Raw genomic sequence first — 12877 nt, 5'->3', positions numbered from 1 at the left:
AGATATATATTCCACATTAATACCTCAAGGTGGGGTACTCTGATGCCACACTGGCATTATCATATTTGTTGCGGTTCCTTTGCCTTTGCTGTAGAGAAGTTATTAAGACACTGAAGTGCGCTTCCACTGTTGCCCCCCAGGATGGCCTGGAATAGGCCTCGAGCATGCTTTTGCTCTGATCGTTTGACCACGTTGGTCAGTTTTTTCTGCCCCAGCTGTATTGAAGCTGCTACCTTACCTACATTGCCTGCATTTTCTTTTTATTTTACCCTTTTTCCTTTTTTGTTTCTTGTGCCACCTTGTCTTCCTAAATCTACCAGATGCCTCGAACTACTACATGTCTGCTGACTGGAACTGTGGTCCATAGGGTTTGCTTACCCAGTGGGATTTCGTACTCGGCCTCTTCGAACTGAATACCTAATAAAGACACTATTGGGGTATATATGTTATGCAATGTCTCTGCTTATTTCTAATGCTGCATTCTCACTGTGGCTAAGTTAACTACATTTTTGTCCTGGAATGTTAGGGGTCTGGGTAACCCGGTTAAACGTTTGGCAGTGACCCGCACAATTAAACGGCTCAACGCAGATGTGATTTGCCTGCAGGAGACTCAATTCGCCCTGACATCTACACCACAATTTGCAGCTCGGCAATTTTGCCACTAATACCATGCCACTGGTTCGGTGTACTCGAGGGGAGTGAGTGTCCTTTTTAGGCAGGGTACGCAGTTCTCACCCTTGAATGTAAAAATTGATCCGGAGGGTCGCTTTGTATTTATTCTGTGCTCCCTCTTTGGGACTAAATGTATATTAGCTGGGTTATACATTCCCCCTCCGTACTCATCTAGCTTACTCAAGGTCTTGGCTGATTATATGTCCCGATACCCGGGGGTCCCTACCTTGGTTCTGGGTGACTTTAACAATTATCTAGATTATACACAGGACAAGCTGATCTCACGTCTTGCCACGCCGGTGGGGGGGACCTCGGGGCCTACCCCTTTTGCTCGCCTCCTAACAGAGATGGGCTCTCTGAAGTGTGGCGGGTACGTAACCCTGAGGCAAGGGTATATTCCTGTCAGTCAGCCTCGGTGGGGGGATTATCGAGAATTGATATGGCACTGGGTACTGATTTGCTATTGCCCTTGGTCTTGTCTTCACAGTACCACCCAAGGCAGGTATCTGATCACTCCCCGCTCACAATAGACATCAAAATGGGGGCCGTTAGGGGAAATTGCTTGTGGAAATTGAATCCCTTTTGGCTGTCTCTCATACCGGATCCCGATCCGATCCCGGCACTGTTAACGGAGTTCTTTAGTCATAACCTAGGATCAACGGGCGTGGATACGGTGTGGGAGGCGGCCAAGGCGTTTTTACGTGGTCAATTCATTAGAGTCATCTCTCAGATTAAAACCAAGACCAAGGAATGGGAAACATTTGTACTAGCAGAGGCCCAACGGTTGGAATCCGCTTATGTAGCGGATCCTAATGACTCCACAAGGAGATCCTGGTTGGCTTCCCAATCATTGTTGGATCAGCTCTCCCTACAACTGGCCGAGAATAAGAGATTCTTTTTGCAGCAAACACATTTTAAGGAGGGGGAGAACACGGGACATATGTTAGCTATGCTAGCCAGGTCACAACAACCTGCTTCGTACATAGTAGCAGTAAAAGACACACAGGGCACTCCATGCTATTCTACCCGGTCCATTTTAGATACTTTTTCAAACTTTTTTCAGGATGTCTACACGTCAAAGGTCCAGCCTACCCCGGAGGAACTTTCCTCCTTTTTGGACAGGTACCCCATCCCTAGTTTGTTTTCGTGTGACGCGGCGCTTTTGAACGCCCCGTTGACTGAAGATGAGTTGTTGGAAGCCCTGGCACACGCGCAGAATGGGAAAGCACCAGGGGCGGATGGTTTACCAGCTGAAGTGTTTAAGAGATACTCAGAACAGCTCCTACCGACACTTTTTAAGGTTTATAATCATGCCTTTGAAACTGGCGAGCTCCCCCCTTCTATGAGTGAAGCTCTTATAGTGGTGATACTGAAGCCTGGCAAAGACGCTATGTCACCGGACTCATATAGACTTATCTCCTTATTGTCATTTGATATCAAATTACTGGCAAGGGTCTTGTCCAAGTGCATTCATCATGTGGTGCATAGGGATCAATCTGGATTTATCCCAACAAGATCCACCGTCCAGAACTTGCGTAGACTGTTCCTTAACTTACAGATACCGGTTGACAACCCTGGTGATCGGGCCATCTTTTCGCTGGACGTCGCTAAAGCGTTTGATAGCGTTGAGTGGCCCTATCTATGGGAGGTTCTGTCGAGGTTTGGGGTGGGCAACACATTTCTTAAGTGGGTTCAACTACTGTATAGCGCCCCGACGGCCAGGATGCGGGTCAATGGGGATCTTTCTGACTCCTTTAGGCTCTTCCGAGGCACCCAGCAGGGGTGTCCTCTTTCACCCCTGCTGTTTGCTCTGGCATTGGAACCCCTGGCCATACATGTTAGAGCCTCACAGGATATCACAGGCTTTTGTAGGGGCCCCAGGCAGGATATAATTTCCTTGTATGCTGACGACACCCTGATATATCTCGGGGACACGGATGGCTCCCTGAGGAATGTGATGGCTTTGATCGCTGACTTCGGGCAGTTGTCAGGCTTTAGCAATAATTGGAATAAATCGGTGCTTTTACCTCTAGACCCCCTGACGCACTAGCTACCTGACTGTGCTAGAGATATCCTCATTGTAGAATAATTTAGATACCTGGGTATACAGGTCACAGCTGATCCAACCCAGTATCTCCCACTTAACTGGACACCATTGCTACGTAAATTCCGGACAAAATGCTCGTCCTCGCTTAAGTTACCTCTTTAAGTCACGGGAAGGGCTAACTTAGTCAAAATGATTTGGGCTCAGCAGCTGCTTTACATATTTCACAACGCCCCAGTGTGGGTTCCACATGCATGGTTTACCCAGATAGATGCTCAATTCAGAAACCTGATATGGGGCAACAAAGTAGCCCGCATGAGCCTTTCCTCCCTACAACTAGCTAAGGATCAGGGTGGCATGGCAGTCCCACATGCTCGATACTATTTTGTGGCCTCACAACTTCAGCACCTTGGAGGCTGGGGTGAGAAGGACGCAGAGGACCCCATTCGCTTGCTGGTGATACCCTGCGGATCAGAGATGTCTGCGCTGTCTCATTTAGAGGCGGGACTTGCACACATCTCGGGTTCCCTTCCTACCATCAAGTTGTTGAACTCCTTATTGTCGTGGAAGAATTCCCTCGGGCTTTGTACGCAAATCCACACCGCGCCAAAATGTGCACTTCCAGCGTCTCAATGCACACAAAGCACCAAACAATTCCTTCATGCTTAAAAGCACCTTTTGTATCAAGCTCTTTGTACAAGGAATATGAAGTCACTTTATGGCACCAGGAAGAGTCAGAAAACAATGCTGCTTCTAGCTGGAATCTCAAGCTTCTGGGCTGAGCACAGGAAACTCAAATTCTTTTATTCATTGGAAACAAAAGAATAACAAAGCAGGAAGTGATGGCCCCAACAGCCAATCACTTCCCTTAATACAAAATCACATGACAGGAAATGACAAACAGAAAAGGGGAGGGCACTCAAAGAAAGGCAGGGGGAGGAAGTGCACACACCCCATATTAGCCAGCATGGATCCCATTCAGACATTGTTCAAAGTAAAACAATATCTGAATTAAGATCATTCTACTTGTTCTTATAGGCTTGAGACAATCTGCGGGGACACTGCTACTGCTGTTGTCAATATATGGTACAAGTACACCCACAAGACAGATATCAATGTCCTCTCAAACAGATATGTATCCATAAGGGATTCTCTAAAGTGTATAGTCATTGGAAAGCAAGCAGTCCAGCGCATTGCGCTTGATATCTACAAACCAATAAATGCCCACACAGAGAACACGTTTCAATCCCATAAGAAGGTTTTCATACTGACCGTTTTTACTGCTGGTCTTGATTCAACCCAAGTGCGCTCTGCTAGAGTGCTCCTCGATTAAACGTCAGACACAGGGAGACAGATGACAATCTATAAAACACACATCCTAGAATAAAATGTCCACATATATAACATTTTCCACAACAGTATGAAAGTACACCAGAACGTTACTGCGCATAAAAGGTGTATGTACATTCACCCCAATATGGCACAATAAATACTTTACTGAACTCCTTAAACTTAAAAACTTCCGGTCCTGGGATCTAGCAGGCATACGCTATATCGCCCAGCTGTACAGGGGGGCAACACTTAAATCTTTCACTGATTTTAGGGAGGAATTCTCTCTACACAGGTTCCAATTTTATCGCTACTTGCAGTTGAGGCATGCTATACAATCCAAGTCTAGGCTGTCACCACTTAGGTTTTCAACACACCCTCTGATGGCGGAAGTATTTTTGACTAGGGATAGGAAAGGCATGATATCTAACATATACAGTGTATTGCTTAGCGTAACGCATGACGCCACCTCTCTGCCATGTAGAAAAGGCTGGGAGAAAGATCTAGGCCCTATAGATGGTGAAACTTGGGAACTATGCCTTACTTCAGCCCCATTGGTGTCGGTGTCTGTGTCTCGCAGGCTCTCTCATCTGTTCCTACTTCATAGGGTGTACAGGACCCCGGTATGTTTGCATAGATGGGGGTGTCGGGACTCACCACTATGCCCAAAATGTTGCTGCATATGATGTGGAAATGCCCAAAGCCATTTCGCTACTGGAACTTTGTTCTGACCACCATTTCCCAGACATATCAAGTACCGATCCCGCAAGATCCTGTTGTGTGTCTGCTCGGGGCACTGGAGATACCCTCGCTCTCGCCCAATGGTCATACTGCAATAATCTGCCTGTTATACACGGCCAGAACGATGATTGCGAGGCTTTGGATATCTTCCAGGGTCCCGACGGATAAGCAATGGATTGATGATGTTAATAGATTGTTGATTCTGGAAAAACTTACTTACCAGCATCGAAATGTACTGAGAAAGCTTTATTCCATGTGGCAACCATGGCTTGATGTTCCTGGCTTGGGTCCCCCACAACTCATCACAGATAGACTATTGCAAGTGTAATATACTGTCGCCCTGTGTTGTAGAATTACATGTTCTATAAAGGCTCATACACACAGTCAGACGTCCAACAAAATTTCCCTTGGATATTTTTCCTAATTGATTTGTCCGGTCACACCCATAGCATACTCACAGTCAGACTTTTCTGCAAACTTTTCTAAAAATTTCCTAACATCACGTGTTTTTTTTGCTATTTTCTGCTCTTAACCGCCACCCTTTGGTTAACTTCTGCTATTGTTTGTTGCTTTTAACATTGGTTCTGAGCATGTGTATTTGCACTTTGTCCAAAAGTTGGTTGGATTGCTGTACACACAGTCAGACAAGGCACCATCAGACTTTTGTTGCCGAAAAGTTGGTCCGTTTGCAGACCCAACTTTTTGTTGGGTGAAACCCGAAAAAGTTGGTCCGATGGAGCATACACACGGTCAGACAAATTAGAAAACTTGCAGATTTTGAAGTTGGTTGGCAAAAAGTGTGACCGTGTGTATGGGGCTTTAGGGGCAAATGCTGCTTTTTTCTTCAGTAGAAGGGATGGTGGACTGTTTCTTTTATCTTCCCTTTACCCTCTCCCCTCCGCTACTCTTTTCCCCCTTATTTTTTTCTCCTCTCTTTCCCCTTCCCTGTTCGACTTTATTGAGTCCTTCCTTACTCAGGTGGCAGCTTCGGTTTTGTTTTAATAATATTTTGATTCTGTACCATCCCGGTCGCGTTTAGACTTTCGCCCCGGGATGACACTGTCTACACCTGTTACGTGCTTCCATACATGGCACTGTAAAAAACACTGAATAATGATTAATTGCACTTTATATATAGCGGGAGATGCCGTTTTTGATGCAGGTCCTACCATGTATTCATCTCCTCAGGGAATGGAAACTGTGTTTAAATTGCATACTTTATGTAGATTGCTAATCTGAGCAAAGTAGTATATGCACTTTGGTACCTCAGCCTGTTGCTTAGTAATATGTCTTCCCTTAGAAGGAATTCAGGGACTAAGAAAGCACCGCCGCCTGAGACAGGGGGCTCTAGCTGTGTCTGCTCGGTACCTTCCTCTCCTGTAAATTTTGACGTACCTATACAGGAGGAGCCATTGCCACTATCGGGTGTAACAATTTCTCCGGTGGCACCTGGGCCTGCATATGTCACTAAGGACACTTTTAGTGCTGCCCTGGAAAAGTTAGAAGGAAAGATCACTACACTCATCGCAAAGTCCTTGCAAAAGGACAAAAAGCAAAGCAGATCTCCTTCGGTGGTTTTAGATCCCCTTTCAGAAAAATCTGAAGAGGAGAAGGATGAGGTAACACCTACAGAGGACAATGGATGAGGAGTCGGGTGGATCAGGGATATCAGAGGAACCCTACTCTGCTTCCCAGATGCTATGGTCGAAGGGATAATGTTATGCTGAAACAGTGTGTACTGCATTCAGGTTGCCCTCTTTGGAGTTAACTGAATCACCTGTCTCCTCCCTGAGTTCATTAAAATCTCTGCAGGGTGCATGCTCTTTTCCGGTTCATCCGTTATTAAAAAAAGTTAATGTACGCAAACTGGCTACATCCAGATAAGCGTTTCTCACCTCCTAAGAAGTTTGACATTCTTTATCCTATGGAGGAAGAGTTTTCCAAGAAGTGGAGTCTGCCTTTTGCAGATGCAGCCATTTCTTGTGCAAATAAGAACCTGACTTGTCCAGTGGATAACGTACAGGTGTTTAAAGATCCTTCAGAAAAAAAGTTGGAATCTTTACTAAAAATCTTCCTTCCCTCTGGCCGGTTCAGTTGTCCAACCTGCTGTAGCAGCACTAGGCATGTGTCAGGTCCTCAAGGACCAGGTAAAACGGGCTGAAGGAGCTGCCTCCAGAACAAGTCAAATTGTGGGAGAATTTGCCTAAAGCCTTATGTTTAACAATAGATGCTATGAGAGAGTCAATTCAGCAAGCATCTCGTCTCACACTCCAGCTGGTGCATATGCGCAGAATTCTTTGGCTAAAGCATTGGTCAGCAGAGGCACCATGCAAAAAACTTTTGGCCAGTTTCCCCTTCCATGGCTACGCCTCTTTGGGGAAGATTTGGAAAAATATATCCAAAAGATATTGAGTGGAAAAAACACTCTATTACCAGAGAAGAACAAAAACAAGCGACCTTGTTTTAAATGTTCTTTCTCCCCGGCTCCTGGTAAATCTACCTCCAGCCAGTGGCGAGGGCATTTTCAGCCAGTCACAAAGGCTAAAGAAGACCAGGCCCAGAAGAACAAGAAGCCGTGGGGTTCAAAAGCTAAGAAGCAAAACCCCAAAGCCTCTTTATGAAGAGGCGCCCTCGCTCGACCGAGTGGGGGGGGACGGCTCCGTCAGTTTTCAGCGGCATGGCAGACAGAAATCCAGGACAAATGGGTAGTATCCACAGTATCCCTAGGGTACAAGCTGGAATTTCGAGAGATCCCATCTTCTCATTCCCAAAGCTCAAGGCTTCTCCAAGGATCTGCTAAAAAGAGCGTCCTTCTTCAAAGGATTGGATCACTTGCTGTCTCAAGGGGTGATCACAGAAGTACCCCTAAATGAGCAAGGTTCAGGTTTTTATTCAAACTTCTTTGTGATTCTAAAACCAAACGGAGATGTCAGACCCATCCTGGATCTAAGATCTCTAAATCAGTTTCTGAACATTTGCCATTTCCGAATGGAAACTATTCGATCAGTGGTCCCCACCCTACAAGGCAGACTTCATGGCATCTATAGACATCAAGGACCTATATTTACATGTGCCTATCCCGGGTATTTACAAAGGTACTAGCCCCTCTGTTGGCAAATCTCAGAGAACAAGGCATATTCTGTTCCTTATTGACGGCAGCCCTGTGTGCATACTCCCATCCTAATATATCCGCACATTCCCCATCACCACCCCAAACAGCTGGAATTTTTTACTGATTTCAACCTTACAGATTGACTATGCTGCCTTCTATAACAATGCTCTGATAAACTTTTTTTGCGCATAATCTACTTGCTATATAGCATATCGATAACAGCCTACCTAGACGATTTGCCTTGCAACTATTACCAGGAGAGTGGTCTCTCCACCCCGACATCTTTCAGGACATATGCCAGAAATGGGGGACCCCGGATGTACAGTTGTATTCAAAATTATTCAACCCCCACTGAAATTGATTGTTTTGGCCAGTTTGACATTGATTTTGATCATTCAGTCATCCTGCTTACAATTAAATCAAAGAGGCACGTGTAGGTCAGACAAATATAACATAACATTTATAATGAAATAACCACAAATGTCTTTTCTGTGCTCACATCATTATCATTTTTTTTCAACCCCCAAGTGACATTCAATCTTAGTTCTTAGTACAACATCATTTTACAGTTATAACAGCTTTTAAACGTGAAGCATAGTTTGACACAAGTGTCTTGCAGCGATCTACGGGTATCTTCGCCCATTTGTCATGGGCAAAAGCCTCCAGTTCAGTCACATTCTTAGGCTTGCGCACTGCAACTACTTTCTTTAAGTCCCACCAGAGGTTCTCAATCGGATTTAAGTCTGGTGACTGCGATGGCCACTCCAAAATGTTCCAGCCTTTAATCTGCAACCATGCTCTAGTGGACTTGGAGGTATGCTTGGGATCATTGTCCTGTTGAAAGGTCCAACGTCTCCCAAGCCTCAGGTTTGTGACGGACTGCATCACATTGTTATCCACTATCTCCTGGTACTGAAGAGAATTCATGGTACCTTGCACACGCTGAAGCTTCCCTGTACCTGCAGAAGCAAAACAGCCCCAAAGCATGATTGACCCCCGCCATGCTTCACAGTAGGCACGGTGTTCTTTTCATCATAGGCCTTGTTCTTCCTCCTCCAAACATAGCGTTGATCCATGGGCCCAAACAGTTTCATCAGTCCACAGAACACAATCCCAAAACTTCTGTGGTTTGTCCACATGACTTTTGGCATACTGCAGTCAACTCTTCTTATTCTTTGGAGACAGCAAGGGGGTGCGCCTGGGAGTTCTGGCATGGAGGCCTTCATTACGCAGTGTGCGCCGTATTGTCTGAGCAGAAACTTCAGTACCCACATCTGACAAATCTTTTCTCAGTTCATCAGCAGTCACACGGGAAATTTTCTCCACTCTACGCTTCAGGTAGCGCACAGCAGCCAAAGTCAGCATCTTCTTTCTGCCACGACCAGGTAGCGTTTCAACAGTGCCCTTTGCCTTGAATTTGAGAATGATGCTTCCTGTGGTGTCTTTTGGTATGTTTAACATATTTGCAATCTTCTTATAGCCATTGCCCTTCCTGTGAAGAGTAATCACCTCGTCTCTTGTCTTCCTGGACCATTCTCTTGACTTTACCATGTTTGTAACCACACCAGTAAATGTCTAGAAGGAGCTGAGTATCACAGTAATTTTAAAGCTGCCTAATTAATGCTTATTAGGCTTTATTGCTGCTCCCTGACATCCACAGGTGTTTTCAATACCTGATTGAAAACACTTCAATGAACCTCTGTTCTTCAGAATGGTAGTCTTTAAGGGGTTGAATAATTGTGTAAATGAAGAATTCACAAAATAAACATTTACTACTGTATTACAAAACCAATTGATGTCATTTTAGTTGCATATGGTTCTTTAAGAAGTCCTTGTAGGATTTCATTCTGAATACAATTACAAATGTACACTAAATTCCCTAAAACCCTTTACAGCATTGGGGGTTGAATATTTTGAACACAACTGTAGATCTACTAGCCTCCAGGCTCAACAGGAAGTTGGATAACTTTGTGTCCAGGACGAGAGATCCTCTGGCCTACGGATCGGATGCTCTAATAATTTAGTGGAATCAGTTTTCACTGATCTATGCGTTTCCGCCGCTGCCCAACACTAACTATTCTTAAAAAAGTTCCCTCCCCCTCCTCCCACATAGCCTGCAAAAAATAAAAAAAAAATCGTCCGTTTACTTATTTTTTAAACCAGTCGCATGATTCCGCAGCTCTAGCTCCCCTGTGTAAGGGTGTGCTCAACAACAGTGAATTCTGGGAACCGTAAAGTCACCCATAGGCTTCCATCGCCTAGCTGCTGTTGGCACATCCTCTTCTCCCCTGCAGCAGCCGCTCACTGATACAGGTGACCCAGAGCTGCAGGATCACATGATTAGTGCAGATTAAAATGGGTACATAGATTTACTTATTTTATATAGGGTATGCTGGGTGACATTTTAAAGAAAATTTAGTTAGGCTTTTATTCCACTTTAAGAAAAACCCCTGTAAAATAGTATAGCCAGGTCCTAGGCCTACCTTTCTTTTTCTAAATGGAGTAAGGATGTGTTTTAACCTATGTGAAGCCAATGTGAACCAATCCTAATGAGTAACACTGTTGCAGCACAGTGGGGAACTTCTGCCAGTCTTTTATTGCTGTATATTTCTACTTTTGGGAATTTCCTCTTATTGTCTCCGAAACTCAAGAAAGCATTAAAACCTGACGTTGGTTCTAAGAGCCATGTCACATGAGCAGATAGAAAAACAAAACTTTTTGTTGCTGGGAATAAATGAATGACACATCAGTGAGTTGTGGCTGAATAGATATGCATTGTCAGCTGCAAGAACACTGTAGATCAGCCTTCCTCAAACAGTTCCTGGAGCAATGAGCACAATTGATCTTTTTGGCTATCTGTTAGGGGGGCATTCTTACCTCCTGTAAAAGGAATCCCTCCCACTGAGCACCAGTGTAATGGGGGGTGTTCTCCATTTACCACCAATCAAAGGGGTTCATCTCCATTAACTAGTTAATATCACTGACCCTCAGTGTAAGGAGACACATTTTCACAGACCACCATATGCCCCCCATTAGGGAGATTTCTTTTCACTTCCTCTCCCATAGTCAATACAGGAAGTGAGAGCTAATTCATCCAACGTGAGGGAATCCTTGGTTATCACCAGAACTAGTGTTGTCCTCAAGATTTCCCATCTATTATTGTTCTGATGACAAGCCAAAATTTGGGATTTACTTTCACTCTCAGTAATGATGGTAAACAGGACAAATAGGGTCAATCTCCCTAACGGCCCTCACCCAGCTGATTTCTTTACCGAGCTTCTGTCCATGGCTCCAGCATACTAACTGTGAGTAGCTGGCTGTTACTGCTGCTCGCTGTGCGTGCGGGAGATGCACAGCGCTATCTGAATGGTCCTGCAGCTTTCTGGGACCTTTTGGGTGAATTTCCACTTTAAAGTGGTTGTAACCCTCTCCTATGTCCAGTGAAGTGAATAGCCTCAGGTGATACACAGAGATGAAAAAAAAAAACCTACATGAGTTTTACATGTATATCTGCAGACTTTGAATCAAAAAGGGCTGGCAACTGGGCTGGGGTAACATTTTGTTTCTTCTATATCTGCAGTCTTTGTCTTTGCACATGCTTTAGTGCAAAGTGAAAATCGTGGTACAAATCTTTCTTCATCATTTAGCAGTGGGTGTGGAGTCTGAGCTTACCCTTTGTGAGAGCTAATTGGAGGAAAGGCACACCCCCCCACTCCACATAGGCAGAGGAACGAAGGAACATGCAGAGCTGTACTCTGAATAGACAAGCTCTCTGCTTATCTTCTAAGCTCCCTCCTGATGCAAATTTTCAGCTGCTATTCCGTGTGTTGGAGAGCTTGTCAGAAGTGAGGAATGGAGCAGCAGAGAGACACAGCACTTAGAGCTTTTGAGAGAGATAAGTAAACACTGCAGATATATGTGCTTAGGTCAATTTTCCTAAATGGGGTTTACAACTAATTTAATTGTACTCTAAGCTGCTACAAAGCTCTGTTATAAAATTGCTGCAGTGATCTTTCCCACTCTAAGCATAACTAGCATGATTTGGCTAAAATGCCACTTTCTTATATTAAATCACTTATCTGGAATAAGATTTCAGAAGGTGCTCATGAACTTATGCCAGGTCAGTAACTAAATCAGCACACAGTGGTTGCGTTGCTGATTTATTTCTGAAGGCTATTTGGCTATTTAAACAGTATCAAATAAAGGCCTTGTGTATGCCCTTCAAAAAAGGGTAAAAAATATTTAATTTTATTGTCGAGTAAACTGAAGTATACTGTTGCTACACAGTGGGGAACTTGGGATTTACTTTGACTCTCAGTGATGATTGCAAACAGGACGCATAGGGTGAATCTCATTAACGGGGGCACAGATGCTACTAAAATAATAACCAAAAAAAAGGGGTTCTAATCCCTCCACTCTATCCAAAAGTTAAAACAATTGTTCAGTAATTTTTTGAAACTCAAACTTTCACAGTGCTGAAAACTGATAAAGCCTGGTAATGAATAGATATTACAAGCTGGTACTCAAGTGTTAAAGCAGGAACAAAGGGCCAGTTTACTGCCCTTCAAACCGTAGGCTGGCTAGACTGTGGTCAGTGGAAGTGGTAGAGTGATTATTAGTGCCCTGTCATTGGTGTCTATGGGAAGACTAGTACCCCAAACACAGGTCAAAGGCAAGCAAGTTGGAAAACACTATTTTACAAAGTAACTCGAGCCAAAATTCATTTTAGATAGTGTGGAGGATTATACAGTATACATTTTTGGGTTTTTATTGCAATCTATCCGTGAAATTTCTTATGTTTCCTGTCCCCAAACAACAGGGAGTAAGTTGTCATCCCACCAAAGTAATGTCAGTGTTGACTTTTGACATAGATGTCACTGAAGCAAGTGACCCCAGTGGAAGATTTCCCCCAATTCCTTTTCTGGCAAAAACTGAGTGTAGCTTTACCCAAAGATGCAAAGAGAGCAAAAACAACATAA

This window comes from Rana temporaria, chromosome 1 (genome assembly GCF_905171775.1).
Source record: "Rana temporaria chromosome 1, aRanTem1.1, whole genome shotgun sequence".
In the NCBI taxonomy this organism is placed as follows: Eukaryota; Metazoa; Chordata; class Amphibia; order Anura; family Ranidae; genus Rana; species Rana temporaria.
This window is presented reverse-complemented; position numbering follows the sequence as displayed.